The 17,171-nt window shown below is 40.4% G+C and overlaps 1 protein-coding gene across 1 annotated transcript in view; it reads left to right on the top strand.

Annotated features, from left to right (window-relative positions):
* LOC142970066 (CUB and sushi domain-containing protein 1-like) overlaps window positions 1–17,171 on the top strand; it is a 362,809-nt gene that overhangs the window by 41,857 nt on the left and 303,781 nt on the right. The gene's annotated exons all lie outside the window — the stretch shown is intronic.

Below are 17,171 nucleotides of genomic sequence, written 5' to 3'. Positions count from 1 at the left end.
CACAGTTTGTTACCTGCCCACCTCTGCGCTCATTTGCCTTATTTTTCTCTTCACTGCCACCTTGTCAACTATCTGTTTTCAGAGCTAATCCAGTGAGGAGAACAGAAATCTACCTGTCGACTACTCTGCTTGTTAGTGGCATTGTTAGTGCTTACACCTCTTGTTTCAGTATATCTTTCAGGGAGTGAATACATTGGTAAACAACAAGCTACATCTGTGCAATATCTATTTGTACCCTCCTGCATTCATTTTAAGTGCACTTTGACCAAATTTGGCTAACTTGTTCCAAATAGAGGTTGTGGGGAAAAATACGTGTCGAAAACAACAAACTTGTCAACCAGCTTTCCTGTTAGCTTTTGCGTTTAATAAAAGCAAGTACTGAAATAAAGGAAATGCCAGCATAAAGTGCTTTTATAGGGTGCACTGCAGTGAGAGCACCTTCAGTGAGCCTTGGCATAAATTCTACTAGTGTCTGGATTTTATGGGGGACCATGGATACAGCACGAGTCTTTCACAAGAACTCCCATTATTCAGAGTTTTGATGGTGGAAAAATCATGTCTCTGGCAGCGCTGTATCTCCCGCTGTTTTTAGTTAGATTGAGATTTAGTCTCCGGGAGTGCTTCAGGATTCGGTTTACATCGTTTTAAAGCTTATCAAACCCATTTCCCTGTGGAGGCAGCTATTATCTTCCTGGAAAACTGAACGCATTCACTCGCTTTGACAGCACTTAACGTCCCATCAAAGATGTCCACTGTAGCACAACCGTGGCAGGAAGACGCATCCCGCATCAGATAGTGGCTGCGGTAAACACCTGTCTGCTTGTTGAGCACAATGCGAATGATGACACGTCTGACCATATTATTTTCTTTGCACAGTAAGCCACTTTATTACCTACATTGTTTTGCACTACTGGTAATAGTACATTTTAGGCATAATGGGGCGATTATGCACTGAACATCTCCTTCTGCGAGATACTATATGCTTTGAATAGTCTTTTGCAGTTGATTGATCCACCTCTGTGTGATTGTTTCAGTCAAACAATACACAAATGCACAGTTCTGGTGGTTGAATAGAATATGCATTTGTCCATCCGTTCCCTAAATTGACTCAGTTTATGTACGATTTTTTGAGTGACGTACTATCAAGCATCCCAGAAGTTGACATCTCTTTTTTCAGCATTTAAATTCTACTGTGCAAACATCACAGAATTGTAAGTGATGAATGACACATGGGTTTCAAACTTGTTCCTGCTGCAGCTTTGCATCAGCAAATGTACGATTATAAGTCTTGTTGTTTGTTGCCCCACACAAAACTAGTTCATTATGGAATTTTCACAATCAATTCTTCTGTTATCAAGTTTTAAGGTCGTACTTAAAACTCTGTATTGAACTGGAACAAAAGGTCACAGTCACTAATATTCGCAAGAGTCAAAACCACTTTATTAACTCACAGATCAATTTCAGCTAATCATTCTACCAATCAATCATGCCCCTTTGGGATTTGGAACAGTCCTTGTGACTGTGTGTCTGTTTGTTTCCTGCTGGTTTAAAATGATCCGTTGAATAACAATACAAAGAATTTAATTTGGAGGACTCTAGGAGTATATGTCCTACGGCCTACGGTGTTTGTGTGTGTGTGTGTGTGTGTGTGTGTGTGTGTGTGTGTGTGTGTGTGTGTGTGTGCTGTTTATAGGTTGCAAAGACAAAGGGCAAAAGTGTGGGTGTGTGTCAGTGTGAATCCATGTACACTATGTACTATGTGCGCTTATTCCAGATGTCTCGATAACGAGAGAGTGCACGTAGAATAATGCTTACATTACTTGCATCACACATTCATCAGAAATCAATATGTTTTCCGGTGTCTTGTGTTAGAGTTAGCTGACATCAAGATTAAGACTTCAGCCATTGCCTTAATACAACGTCAATAAAATACAAACATATTTGCGTGTTAGAGTGTGTGTGTGTGTGTGTGTGTGTGTGTGTGTGTGTGTGTGTGTGTTTGACTCGAGAAATGATATTTAGGTTTGGGTAATTATTTTGAGTCAGGTAGCTACAATAAGGCCTACCACTCCCTTGCTGTGTGTGTGTGTGTTTAAGAGTGAGATATAATTAAATCTAGCTCCATGTTTCTACCTGTGACTGTGTGTGTGTGTGTGTGTGTGTGTGTGTGTGTGTGTGTGTGTTAATTACATTTCTGTCAGTATATCTGAAAAATGGAGATATGAGGCTTAGTGACATCCTTATTTACACTGCACAGTAATACATAATGTACGGTATGTGGAGGAGCTGGGATCTGTATTGGTGATCTTCAAGTGTACAGTACACAGTACATATGAGGGCTCTCTTCACGCCACACACACACAGACAGACAGACAGACAGACAGACAGACAGACACACACACACCTGTTTGTGTTCAATAATACGAGTGTAGCTGCCCGTTAATGAATGTATATCCTGCAATTATTTTACGCAGTAGGTGAGATTGCCTCCTTTCCTGCCCAAACAATCCTGAGAGATGGTGGAAAAATGCTGCTGGTGTCTGAGGTACAGCATGTTGTTTATTTCTGGTGTGCTTGAGCTTTTTGGATGAGAGCTTAGACTTTTGTTCTCACCTCTAAAGTCGTCTGCCTGTAAACGGTCTGCCATGGTGTGCAGACAGGGCCAACCAGAGGGGGCATGGACCAGTCTGCTCACTTTAAGGGAGTTTTCATGGACAAGGTCCTCTCTCTCAGGGAGGATGTGGCAAATCGTCTGAATCAGGTAGAAGGCTCTGAAACAATATCGATATTGAGGCTTTATATGAAAAACAGCTACATCTACAAACAATGAAATCAACAATTAGCACATGAAGAAGAACAGACAAACATTTTTAGTTTGTGACCAGAGGTGAAAGTCCATAAAGCTAGAGAATAGGTGTTGAAATGGCTTGACAGGATATATTATCAGTGAATACTTTGTCTTATATTTTGAAAGAATTCCAATATGTCGAATCCTGCGGTTTCTAATATGAGCTTCGTTTAATTGTGGTAAATACCACATCTGCTAATTATAGCAGAAATGTAATGTATGTACATTATGCAATATGATCAGTAGCCATAGCCACTATTTGAGTTGATTGCTACGCAGTGATTTTTATTATTTAGGGTAATACAATCGCAGTTAATTGATGAGGAAGATGAATGGTGTTTTTCCCCTAACATTTTGTAGCAAGGGTAACAACCAATCACAGTTGTCTCTATAACTTTACTTCTGTCTACATAATTAAAATGGCCGATTTAGGATTGTACCCTCCTGTCTTGCACCCAACTATTGTTTTGAATATTTGGATGAACCTATGCTACAACACCATTACCTCTGTGATAATACGCCTGATTTCTTTGCTTCTATGCATAGTTTAATTGCACGTTTTCTGAGAATTTTCTCCGTTGGTACTGTAAACGTACAACAATAGTGGATTATCTTTCTCATAAAACCAGACAAAACAAAGCTTTCCCATAAAAGCTGCATGTACATGCTGTGCTTGCTGCTGGTTGAGATTAAATTCTAGCACTAACTGAAGGAATATTCTGAGCTGTGCTCACCGCAAGAGAACCTTGTTTACTGTACACGGCATGAACACTGTCCCCTTGGAGCAGAGAATACAACAACTTTTGGATAACTGGAGACATACAATTTGGGAAAATCTGTTTAAAACAATCTGCTCCTTTTTCAGAAAATAAATAAATAAAAACAGGGAAAGAGTAGCCTGAATCCTACTCTTATTCTTCACATAGTAAGATCGTCCAACAGTGTAAGTGTGCAGGCCGGTATGTCTGAAGATCTACTGTGCCTATCATTTTTGCCCACTCAGTGTTTAAGCTTGATTTTGACAACACAGAAGAATAAACAGTCTTTGCCTACTTTGTATCTAATAACTTACAACCCAATAACCTATAATTCATATAGTCAGTGCAGTATTTTTAGCTGTATCCGTATTCATGTATCAATACACAACAGATTAGCTGCAATTTCCAAGAAAGTAGTAATCCTAAAAAATGTCTGTTTAAATATCATTAGAAAACATCTGAAAAAAGTTAATACAATTATAAATATCACCTTGTTTGCGATCCTGTGAATCACTTTTTTTAGAGTGAATAAGTATGGGGTTCCTCAACAAATGATTTCATCCTATTATAATAATGAACAGATACACAACACTGAAGGTCAACTTGTATGATTTTACCTCAGATAGAGATGCATCCATACTATAGTTTTATTAGTGTGTGTGTGTGTGTGTGTGTGTGTTTGTGAGAGAGAGACGAAAGAAAAATATGGAGCAAACAACGAAAGCTTTATCTCGGCAATGTCACATTTTGGTCTGTATTGGCTGTGCTAACAGACCTTGGCAGCCCTAGCATTGCAGTTAAGGCCAAATCTTTCAGGTTAGCTATCCCCTTTATTATTGTAGCCCTGAGCAATTGATGCTCACATTGGCTCATTGGCGCACACACACACACACACGCACACACACACAAACACGCAAGTAAATCCTGCAACCTTGTACCTCCCTAACTAAATGCACACTCCCACCCACCCGCACACACATACAGGTGAGTTATCATTGCTTTGCCCTCAAGAGCACTATCAGTCAAAATGTAATTCCGTCGCAACTTGATATACTAGTGTGTGTGTGTTTGTTTGTGTGTATACTGTAAGTATCAGCATGTGTGTGTGTGTGCATATACTGTATGTGTGTGGGTGGGTGTGTGATACAATGGCAGGCCAAAGGGGCCAGAGAGAAATAGAGGGAGTCGAAACTCAAAGGTATTCTTTAGCTTTTATTATCACGATATTGCCCAGGGGCAGAGGGAGAGAGGTGGAAGGAGAGGCAAAGATAGATGGAGAGAAGACAAAGTTAACCAGTGAACAGCAGAGGAAAAAGAGGGAGAAAGAGACAGCAATCTCTTTTTTTCCTTTGGGCTTGAGAAGTACTGCTCTATGGCCAACACTTTAGTGCGTGTATGCTCGGCATATACAACTTAGCGTTGTTTTTGTGTGTATTGGAAGTAGCCTCTTCAACCGAATCAGCTGTCTGTGCATCGATTATTTTTATTTTTGTGAACTAGCAGTCTAGAACAACCTAGAAATGTGTTGGCTCATGACAAGAAAAGAATACGACTGCTTTTCAACAGAATAGGGGTGGGCGGTCTTCACCATCTTCACCGTGATAAAGATGCACACATTTTAGTCGTAGGACACGCTTGAGGATGAGAGAAATACAACAGACGATGAACTACGTCAGTTCCATACAGTTTATACTGTAGGCTACCGCCGTTCTGTTTCGTCACGTCTGAACTGCTCAGGCTCGTACACACGTGTGTGGCCACATGGACAACATTGCTGCTATGGGCCTGCCTTTCCCCTTCCCTCAACAGAGCATATTGACACATGACGAATCTCTCGATAAGCCCCTGCAGCCGAGCCGCGTTGCTCGCGGTACATGTGTCTTTTGTACAGTACAGGTCTAAGATGCATATTTTCAAACTCTTTCTTCATGTGGGTTAAGATGTAAAAGGTTATGTCAACTTTAGGTTTCTTCAGAAATGTAAATTATTTCTGGTTAAATGGAATTCCCATTTTGGCTGTGGTGAAAATTGGTGAAAAAAAACTTCATTCGTAGATATGTGAAAAGAAAATCCTAAATATACCAGGTTGCTCAGCAATACAGTTCCCACACAACTCCAAAGAATATCATGACTGTTACTAGGCTACTAACTCTACTAACATAACATTTACATTATGGGGCATGCTCCTCTTCCCAAAACACCTACAGCTCATTTTCATTCTCATTTTGAGCCAATAAAGAAAGAGGTTTTTCTTCTTTTTCAAGATATGTTCCCTCACACTGCCAATGGAATGCAAATTGGTAGACTCATGTTTTGAGGGGTGTATCCCTTTTAATTTAGTAATACTGGGATTTATTGCTACAAAAACTCCCAAAAAACAGAAAATTCTGTGATATACATTTGAGGTCATATCTCCCAACAACAAAAACAGTTTTTCACCATTGTTCTAGCAGACATGGACCATGATATTTTTACATTGACAGATGGCAGAGCAATGGAAATACTGATGGGTCCCTCCACCAAAGCCCTGCTCTGATTCCCAAAAACAGGCTGAGTGATAGAAGACCATAGTCCATATTGCATGCAGCATGATGATGAGCACGTCATCCACCAAATGTCAAGGCCTGCTGCAGATTCTCTGATCCAGACAGGGTTCGTGAGGTTTTTTGCCTCTCCTTCACTGTCACTGCATGTTGTTTACCAAATTGTAATAAGCCCGATGGAACTGAAATAAAGCTTTGTCATGGCTAATTTAACCGGTCACTCAGGCAGAATCTTTGGCCAAGTATGCCAAAGATCTCATTCCTTTGCTCAAGGTCATTATGCACATTTTAAAACAGAATGACGTCTTGTTTACCAGATTCTGTTGAGACTGTCTGAAAGAAACTCCAGACATAGACTCACCCATGATAATTCAACAGGCACTACAAATATACCAAAAATGCTCTTTTGAATCCAGCAGCAACTGCTCCCTCTGGAGCCATAGTGTTCATTTTAGGTGGTTATAGCAGTAAATGTAGTGATAACGACATAGCACGGAGAAAAAAGGCTTTCTAAGATACTAAGATGTACTCTGCTTGTCAATTTGGCCTTCACAGTGAATGAAATGCTGAAGATTGGCTTTGCTCTTCAGAATGAATGTATGTTGTAGTGAAATGTTGGTATTATAACGTCTGTAATTTCACACACATACTGATATTGGCAGTACCTACACCATACAGTTCATTACTTTTCAGGCAGAAAAGGAAATTGTGCATCTTTCAAAAAACTTTTGTAGCCATGTGGGTGACTCAGAAGCTCAGCAAGTGATGTTGAACTCCTCGGAGCACAATTAACCTCCAGGAGCTGCAATAGAGGGTGCACCAGCACGACTTTCTCTCTGCATTTCATAGCCTGAATTGCTTTGTTCTCATATTTGTGGCCCTAGGTGCAGCGTTGCCCCCGGAAAATTGGTTCATTCATAAGTATTGATTAAGAAACTTTTCGGGGTTGGCAGAGTTCCTTTTGACCAGTTATTTTCCGCTGCAAACGTCCTCGCATCATAGGGCTCTCATACACTTTTGCATTTGTATTTTTTCTTCACAACTTGGTTCGGGGTTAATCTGACACAGGCCTTGTACAAACCACAACACTTCTGACAGGTCAGTGTGGTGCCATGTGCAGTGCGGGGCATGTGTGGATCAGAAGGTAGGTCACATTGTCTCTGTGACTGCTGCTGCTCTTGACATCTGCTCCAGAACAGAGCTGAAGGAGACCATCTGTCAGAATAACACAGAAGAATCAACAGAGCTTTTAAAGTTTTGCTTAACATCTGAGAAGTTCAGTCAAAGGAATTGACCGTTTATAACATATAGTGATGCAATTAGATTTGGTGGAAAGGGATCAGCTCTTTGGGGACTTGAAACAATGTGAGCAGCAACAAGGATTAGGGGTGTGTGACTTTTGTGATTTCAGTTGTTTAAGAGCAACTTAACCCCTGATTTTAGCTTAAAAGTGTAAAGTGTCTTTGAGTTTTATGAAAAGCGCTATATAAATAAAACGTATTATTATTATTATTAAATACGTCCGTCTCAAATTAGAAAATGCTTTCTTAACCCACACCCATTCATAATAATAATTGGTTCATTCAGTAGGTATATCCACACTTCCCCAATAGCGCTCTGATTTATACATGAGCACCATGACTATTCTGCTGTCTGTTTATTCTGTGAGGGTCACAAAACTAATGCTTAGTGAAGTGGCAGGATCAGGTTCCCTTTTGACAAAGTTGGCTGATGCATATCAGTACACACCCAATTTTAATATGTGCAAGTAGTGTATGTGCAAGTATATCACAAGGGGTAGACACATTGATGGAAGCTTCTCAGCCTGTTGACAGGCCTGAGAGTCTACAGATTGCAATGGACGAACACAAACACAAATTAGATTATAGAAATGAGCTCATGGTGTAATTGAGCCCCCAATTCATGTTCTGCCCGCCTCAAGGGGAAACCTATACATATGTGCCAGCTGCACAGTATCAATCAAAGTCCTAAACTTTCATAACAATAACACAATTTAAAACATATGACACGTCTTTAACAGACACTCCAAAATACAAATATAATATAAAAAAATATAAAAAAATGTTTACCAACAAAAAAATAGAAGAGCCTCTCACTGCTACTAAACAGCTACTATTAGTGCTCCATATTCACTGTAGAATATTTACAACAAAGTAACACAAGTAGGTCAAAAGTTCTGACACAGTTAATCAGAATTACTGACACTGACACAAGTCCATATAAATGTTCCTGTTCATAGTCAGAAAACTGCTACACTGCTTAAAGAAACTCACTGCAATACACACAGAGCTGCATTCTGGCTTTAATTGTAGGACGTGACAAAGGTGGAGGAGAGCAGGCTGCTTAAGAAGGGTGGGGTTATCAGCTGGTCCAATTTAGCAGCAATCCCTTCAAGGAGACCTATCATGGGGCGCAACCTGTTGCTCATCACCCTAACACAAGGAGAGAGGGAGATCTGTCAAATCAAACAGCCAAACAAGTATGAGGCAGGATCAGAACAATAGTCCATCTTAAAACATGTGAGAGGAAACAGACAGTGAGTGTGTGTTCCCTGCTGGTGTGATTTCCCCAATTAGACTCATCTGTCGTGGTGGATCCGTATTAAAGTTATCTATACCGCTCATTAAGTCTTCCCGAGCTTTGTGTGCCATCAACATCAAACACAGTCCGTCTCATAGCCCCCCCCCCCCCCCCCCCCCCCCTCATATCTTCTGGATATGCAAGAGGGTGTGTCTCCTGTCTCTGCATTTAACAGACTAGTAATTAACTAGTGGTCTCTTATCTCCTTGTGTTGACAGAGTTGTCAAGAAAGCTATGAGTCACATAGACAGTGAGGGAAAGTTGGAAGACGACACAGGCAAATTCGGTTACATACAGGGACCTGTGAAGAAATAGTTTTTTTTGGTAAATACTTAAAAGGGGCCTCTGTGAGTCTCCTCTCGCTTGATGTTGACAGAGACTTGAAACTGTGTCTGAACACATGACTCATCCAGTTAAGGACTGGAAGAAAAGAGAGAGACGGAGAGATTAACGGCTGCTGAGAGATTGCGTTTTAGCATTGTTTATTGTTTCACGTGCCATTGTCATGTGTTGTCCGGGCTTCTTTAGCATTGTTCTAGTCTCACTATTGCTTCAAATTCATCGTCAATACATTTATTTTTTTAGCTATGCAACACTGATTTTTGAAATTTTAAATATCACAAACGAGAGAGAGAACGGAAAAAATAGTAAGAACACAGAGAAAGACAGAAAATGAGGCAGAGTGGACAAGGAGAGATAGAGGGCAGGAATTAGTGACAGCGGGAGGGAAGGAAACACAGAGAGGTGAGTGGGATTTCAGATGACAGAGAGAGAGACTTTGGAAAGAAAGAAAGAAGAGAGAGAGAGAGAGGGGGAGAAATTGAATGGGATATCAGATGAGTGGGCCATTAGTCACTGCCTTCTCGCTTCCTGCTGTGACTGTGTTTCCATGGTGATAATTAGCATATCAGACATTAACCCCGCCTCCACAGCCCTCAGTGTCTTGTTAACCAATTAACTTCTGAGTCAGTGAGGACTAAACGAGAGAACAGAAACTGAATATTAAAGTCAATCATCAACAGTAACAAAATCAGGTCCAACACCTACCTTTGCTTCACCACATGAAAGGTTAAGTTCCCAAATCACAGAACAGTTTCTATTTAAAAGACGTCACCTAACAACAAACAAGATGTTTGAACATTCATGATGAAATGTTACTTCACAACACTGTTAATTATCTGATTTTTTGTGATGTACTCTTTTAAACTGGATATGAACCCTTTTAGTGTGGATGATAGATGATCGTCGTAGATTAAAACTGATCTGATGACATTAGCATAAATTAAGGATAATGTAAACATTATCACCAAGGTTGATTTACTAGCTGTTCTGATTTTGAGCTTATCACGATATTCATCAGCAGATGGATTTTGCTCAGGCTTCATGGATTTTTAGATGTTCAAATTTCCATTTTTATTTATTTATTGATCACTTTAAGTACTCCTTGTCTATGTTTGCTTAAAAGCTGAGGTTCAAAGCTATTCTTGACCTTGGAGTTGATAAAACAATTTCAGCAAAAGGTCCATTTAGTAGCTGTTCTGCAGGCCTCAATCATATATTACATAATCTTCATCAGCACATGGATATGATACAGTAAGGGCATACCAAAAGATCTGTTATTAATAGCACAGAACAACATGAGGTGCAGATCTATTACATTCAAAGGACTCAAAACTCGTACATTTTTGTGCAAAAACTTTGTGACTTTAGCTAATTTACCTTTTTTTTTTTTTTAATTGCATGTTTTCCATCTTTTTTATTCTGCTATGAAATTATGAAAATCACTTGCAGCCCTTCTATTGAATCCCTTTATATTCTAACTCTCTCACTACTCAGCTCTTTCAAGCTATTGGATTCTCTCTGACCTGAATAACTTCACTTACATGTGGCCTTGTGCTGTAATACAGGATTACAAGCTCTAAAGATACAAAGAGCAACCCTCAAGATACAGTGGTTGAGTAAGAACTGGAGGGGTGCTGGTTCAATCTCCAGGCCTAACAGGTGTCTGGTCTGTGTGTGATAGGACTGGTTGGTGGCTGCCTGTTAATGTGCCCTTGAACAAGACACTGAATCACAAACTAGTCTGGTGTCACTGCACTGACTTCAAGCCCTCTGAGCTCTCCCTTCTGAAGAAAAGTTTGTGAAAGGACGATGCATTCTGCAATGAAAGGTGTCTGCTCACAAAACAATTCTAAAGTGCCCTTGAACAAGGCACTGCATTCCAAATTCCTTCAGGGGTGTTGCAATGCTGCCAACCCTGTGCTCTGTAAAGAAATGCTTGTTTGCATATACAGTATAGTAGACGGGGTATGCAGAATAAGGCATTCGTGGTATCAGAGCCCTGATTCAGAGGTTTGCCCTTAAACCCTGTAGAAAATATATCGGAAATTTAAAAGGATTCTTTTATGTCTAAACTCTATTCAAGCATTAATGGCAAATCTGAGTTTGTGTGCAAGACGATGCATATTTATTTGTGTAGCATTTTTCACCAACAAAGCAATTCACGGCACTTTACACAAGACATAAATGGCATTAAAAAAGACACAGTATGAAAAGACATACGAAAAAGGTACATTTTAATAGGATTTAAAAATGACGATAAAAATATTCTTAATTAAAATTAAACAGATAAAACAGGAGAATAAGAATTCCAGTGCAGTGCAAGATATGAATTAATAGTCCCAAATTGAATTTGTTAAAGCCAGTGGCAAAAAGGCTAAAGACTAAGCCCTGGTTTTTAAAAGAACTGAGAGTTGAAGCAGACCTCATTTTTCTGGGAGTTCGTCCCAGATATCTGGTGCATAAAAACTGAATGCTGCTTCTCCATGTTTAGTTTTGTCTCTGGGGTCAGTAAGCAGACCTGTCCCTGACAATCTGAGAGGTCTGGAGGGTTCATAGTAAAAATCTATTTTGGCCCTGTACCTTTCGGTGGTTTATAAACAATCTTAGTCAATTACTTGACACGCAGGATGCCCGTGTAAAGATCTAAGAAGTGGACTGATGTGATCCACTCCCCTGGTCCTAGTGACTCCAGCAGCAGCATTGCATCAGCTGCACCGGTCTGATGGACATTTTAGAGAGACCTGTGAAGAGTGTTACAGTGATTTTGCCTGCTGAAGATAAATGCATGGACAATGTTTTGTAAATCCCACTGAGACCTCTAATTCCTGATATATTCTGAAGGTTATAGTAGGCTGATTTAATAACTGTCTTAATGTTGAACTTTAGGTCTGATTCCATAACAAGGTTTCTGACTTGGTTTGTGATATGTAACGTTAGCGACTGACATTCATTCTTCTTAGGCCTACACAGTGCTTTTGTGGGACCATAGTCAGCTGGTGATACTGTCGTATACATTTCTGTGTTGTCTGCATAATTATGGTTTCAATATTGCGTTGATTTCCAAAATCTGAGCAAGTGGGAGGATGCAGATGTTAAACAAAAGAGGCTTGAGAATGGAGCCATGGGGAACTCCATGTGCCATTTTTGTACAATCAGATTTGCAATTATAAATTAACACAAAATAGTCCCTGTCATTCAAATACTATTCAAACCAGTTTATCACTGTGCAAAAAGTCCAAGTTTGTCTCTGGTGTAACTGCAAACCACATCAAAACAACAGTTTAAGGCCAAGGTGTTTGATTTTACTTTAAGCGTGGATGAAGTAAATCACAGATTTGTTTCTAAACACGTTAGAAAATAATTGCTGAAAACATGTGTAAAGACTGTGAACTATATAGTGAATAATTGTGGAGTTAGTCCTTTCAACGTTTTTTCATTTTCTTCTATTTTTTATTTTGAACCATTTTTGTGTTCAGGTGAAATCCTGGCTCGAAGACACACTGGAGCCATCCTTAGCATAACCCGCTAGACTGTGCATGCATATGTAATCAACCCTCACCTGCGATTGGGCATGGTTTCAGTGCCTTCAGCAGTTTCAGAGCAGACTGCTTATTTTTTCACAATTTTGATACCTAATTTTAGACAGCCTAATTGGCTATTTCTTTAATCATTCAAATTTGGTTGCTGGGTTAATAACACATATTTCTACGCTGTGACAAACTTATAACAGATATTAATTATTTTTGCTTCCCCCAAACTTTAAGAATTTAAGGTTTGATGTGGGTCTTTCATTGTTCATTCGTGAGTTTGATGAAGGCAGTTTTCAAGGCCTTTGGGAAATAGCCTGACAGAAGGGAAGTGTTGACTATTTGCAGAAGATCAGATTCCAATTAAAACATTTTTGAAAAAGTCTTTAGGGAGCATATCAAGGCAGCAAGAGGAGGATTTGAAATGCTGCACAATTTCTTCAAAAGGTTTCATAGTTGATCAAATTGTGTGCTAATCGCGTTAACGTAATTGATTTTAAGTGATCACAATACATACCCTGTACCTGACATAGAGGAACTGACAGCTTGACTAATATTCTGAATTTTATCATTGAAGAAGGAGTCTAACAAATTCATTGCATGAGTTAGTGGATAAATGTTAAATACAAAGTTTTTTTTGCAGATGTCATCATGTGTTCAGCTTTTTGACGCTCAGTTTGTACCAGCCGTTATGGTTCTCTTTTCAATTTTAACTGGTTTTCACAGAGATCGTCATCTAAAGAAACACAGGAATACCACACAGTTCTTTACTAATGCTGTGATGGGGCTTGTCAACATTGTTAAAATCACCAACAATAACTACTCAGTCAAGTGAATGAAGATGATAGACAGCTGTTCAGTAGAGTCACATTGGACATGTAGGTGGCCTATAGATGTTTTAAAATACACCTACAAGATGAAGTTAGTTGTAAAGCAATATATTCAAAAGAAGTACGTTTTCCATTAGACATCCACTTGCATTGGAATTATTAAACAAAAAAAAGCAACTCCATCCTCTTTTTTTGTTTTATGCACTCTGGCTTTCCTCATAAAACTTGGGAGGGGTTGATTCAATAAGATCTCTTGCACCGCGTTCTTCGTCTAACCGAGTTTCAAGGTTCTGCAGCAGTGGTGCAAATGTGATTCAAGTTGTACACTTGGTTGTTGGGGAAGTTTGTCGCAGCTGTCCACGGCCGTGTCCTACTAAGCACAGGGGTTGATGAGGTGCTCTGCCTGGATGGTAGCGAAGCAAATCTCAGGGTTCTGGGCTCTGGAAACATCCTTCTTCCCATTGCCGTGGGAAAAGCTTTACTTTCAGGCTGTGCACCAAGAGCGTTCCAGAGAGGACTACTACTTGCTCAGTTATTGCCCGAGAGGCAAGGCTACTGTTTCTTAGTATTAGCCTGGCTGGTGCTAATTAACCTTGTGTTAGCATTTTCTTGTTTTACACTGTTTTGAGTCCGTGGTAAATCTTTTTTTTCTTACAAGAAAATGATTTCTATAATTAGAAGTGATGCATTGCATAAATAAAACATCACTGAAATGATAAAGTCTTCATAAATTGTGGATGAGTTTGTCATTTTTCTGGGTGAAGAGCTGCTCTGAACCGGCCCTGTACGCGTTCTTGAATCGCGTACTCTCTCTTGCAGTTGCTAAATTTACAACCTGGTCAGTGATTGATTAGGTTTAGTCCTCAGTTGTATTATTTTTTTTAGACAAGGTCTACCTTCTGTCCTGCAGGCTCCGCTTATCAATATTTCTACATGAGCAATGGATCAAATGAGAATGTGTAATTTTAGAGCGGTCGCTCGTTGTGTCCCACAGACGATTAGGCCTATCCCCTGACTCTGCAGTTACCCGGTGTAGCACAGAGCTTTTCAGCTCATTGTTTTGGTGTTACAGCCTGCAGCCTGTTTTTCTGTCAGTCCCACTGCAATAACAATTGTTTGCGACTTGTGTTGGTGCTTGGTGTTAGTTTCCGCCTCACATAGAGTTATTACATGTGTGAATTGCTGTACTTGAGATCTACTTCTAGGTGAGTTTAGATACTGTGTGCAAGCCTGAAACAAACTACACACTCGTACACACACACACACACACACACACACACACACACACACACACACAGGGCTAGATTAATGACAGGACACAAAGATCAGAGAGCAGGATTTCAACTGTAGGTCAGTAACCATAGCAACAGAACAGAATGCACCGGAGACCTGTCACCATAGGAACCAATAGCAAGAGAGGGAGAGAGAGAGAGACACCGAAACACAGACGGAGAAAGAGAGACGTAAACAGAAAACAGACAGCGATACAGTCGGGAAATGGAAAGAGAAAAAGTGAGCAAAAGAGAAAAAGCGAGACATAATCAAAGTCACGAAGATGGAGAAGGAGGAGGGAGATGAGACAACTCGGAGAGGTATGACTGTATCCACTGTACCCCCATACAACATGTGCAAACCACCATGTTGCACTGATTGGTCTTTAGAGGAGTGAGTCCCCGGGACCCACGGGTAGTCATTTGAGTGAGTCCAAGGGAATTTGACAAATTGTCGTGTTAAACTACTTTTTACTTTCCGTACTTCTTATCTCAGTTGCTCTCTCTCTCTCTCTCTCTCTCTCTCTCACACACATTCACCAAATCAGAAAATCCATATAAAATGTAACTTCATTTATATTCAAATCAACAATTTATGTCATATATTTTCAGACATTAGCTTTTTCTCTCTCTTCTGAGAAGAGTCTTTACGTTTTCCTTTCACTCATTCAGACTATAAACAGAACGGGATCTCGTTGTGCGAGATATAGACCGCAAGAAAATGGCGGCCCCAGGACGGTAAAGCATCATCAGGTCATCAGCAACATGAGTGAATACAGCATGGATCAGTGTTTACCAATACCAAGGTTATAGCCTTGATTGTAGAATTGAAACCGGTGCGATGAGCATTGGTCTTGTTGCAGCAAGGGCATTCAGTCTCTCCCACCATGATGGAGACTATGAACATGGGGTTACTCGTCTGTGCAAGATAGATGCCCAGACGGTAAGAAAATGGAGCCGCAGAACGCGTACCTAGCAGCATGGCTGATGTTAGGGACATGTGAAGTAGTCACATCAAGTGTGTGTCAAGTGCAGCTCGCACGTCAGCACAATAAACAACATGCCAGGCTCGAAATGATAAACTTGTTACTTAATTCCCCATACAAGACCGGCACACTGTTGTGGTTGCATTCTTCAGCGATATTATGCAAAATATGTTTCTCCCTCTCTCAAGGTCAGTGCGATTGTAGCATTACTCACAGAACATTCCTGCTTGGTCAGTGTTTTATAAAGCGTGACCTTTGAATGGCAACATTGAGGCTAGCTGCTGGAGTAAAGCCACAGTAGACAACCACGTCGGGACTCCAGCTGTTGCTGTTGGTTTGGCTAGAGAGAGAGATCAAGTGTGAGCTTTCAGTCCAACATTAAAAGGACCCGCTGCAGGCTGCTCCTAGCTTTGCTTGTCACTTCTGTGCTTCTTATGGTACAATATTTATGGCTATTAGTCCATCAATAAAATAACTTCTTCAACAACTTTCATACATGAATGAAACGAACTTCTTAAAAGATGAAAGAAAAGAAAGGGGCAGCACTTCTGTACAGCTTTTAGCATGATGCTTACTGGCAGCTGTTCATAGTCATTTGCAGCCTGTTTAAACATTCATAGTGCATTGTTGCTTGTTGCCTGATGTTCATAAAGTATAGTTGGATACTTGTGCCTACTTATCCCTAAGCCCCCCCCCCCCCTCCACCACCCCCCTAAAAAAAGAAAGAAAAACATGGCAGCTGCATCCACTTGTGGGCACAACATCCTAATGTGATTTGCATGAGCATTTTTTTCTGAGCTCTAGGAGAAAATTATAGCAAATTCGTAGAAGTTTTCCCCAACACAGTGAGCAACATGAGCTTATGATCATTCAGTGTAATCTAAACCCAGTCCTCTACTGCTACTGTGTGGCAATCTGGATAAAGTAGTGCACCACATGTTATGTTTAGAATCTCAATATAGTCCTTCGTCCACTTTTATATGGATATTTTATTAGCCATAATGGAAGTATTTAAATGGTGTTGTCGTAGTAAAGAGACAGCAAGACATACAGCTGAGAGAAGGAGTCAGAGACACACAGGAAGTGAAAGAGGAGGATAGAGACAGAGAGAAACAATTGATAGGGAGGAGACAACGAGAGGGAACAGAAATAAGAACAAGCTGTGGAGAGACTGAGAAAGGGCAAGCGGAGACAAAGAGAGACAAAGAAAAAATGTGTGTGTGTGTGTGTCACAGTCTAGAGATTTGTGCTAGCTTAGTTCTTATTCCAATCACACACACCACCTAATGAGCTAATGGGCCTGACAACCAGACAGACACACACAGAGTGAGGGACAAGGAGAGGGCGGCGGATGGATGGATGGAAAGTCACTACGCTAGTCAGCCAGCCATTCATCCATTCATCCGTTCAGACGGTCAGCCAGCTAGTCAACCTATCAGCCCCTCGTTCCACAGCGAGGTGGGTG

This window comes from Anarhichas minor, unplaced genomic scaffold (assembly GCF_050575085.1).
Source record: "Anarhichas minor isolate MPS153535 unplaced genomic scaffold, ASM5057508v1 ptg000042l, whole genome shotgun sequence".
Classification (NCBI taxonomy): Eukaryota; Metazoa; Chordata; class Actinopteri; order Perciformes; family Anarhichadidae; genus Anarhichas; species Anarhichas minor.
Note: the sequence above shows the minus strand (reverse complement) of the source record. Positions and strands in the feature narration are given on the sequence as shown.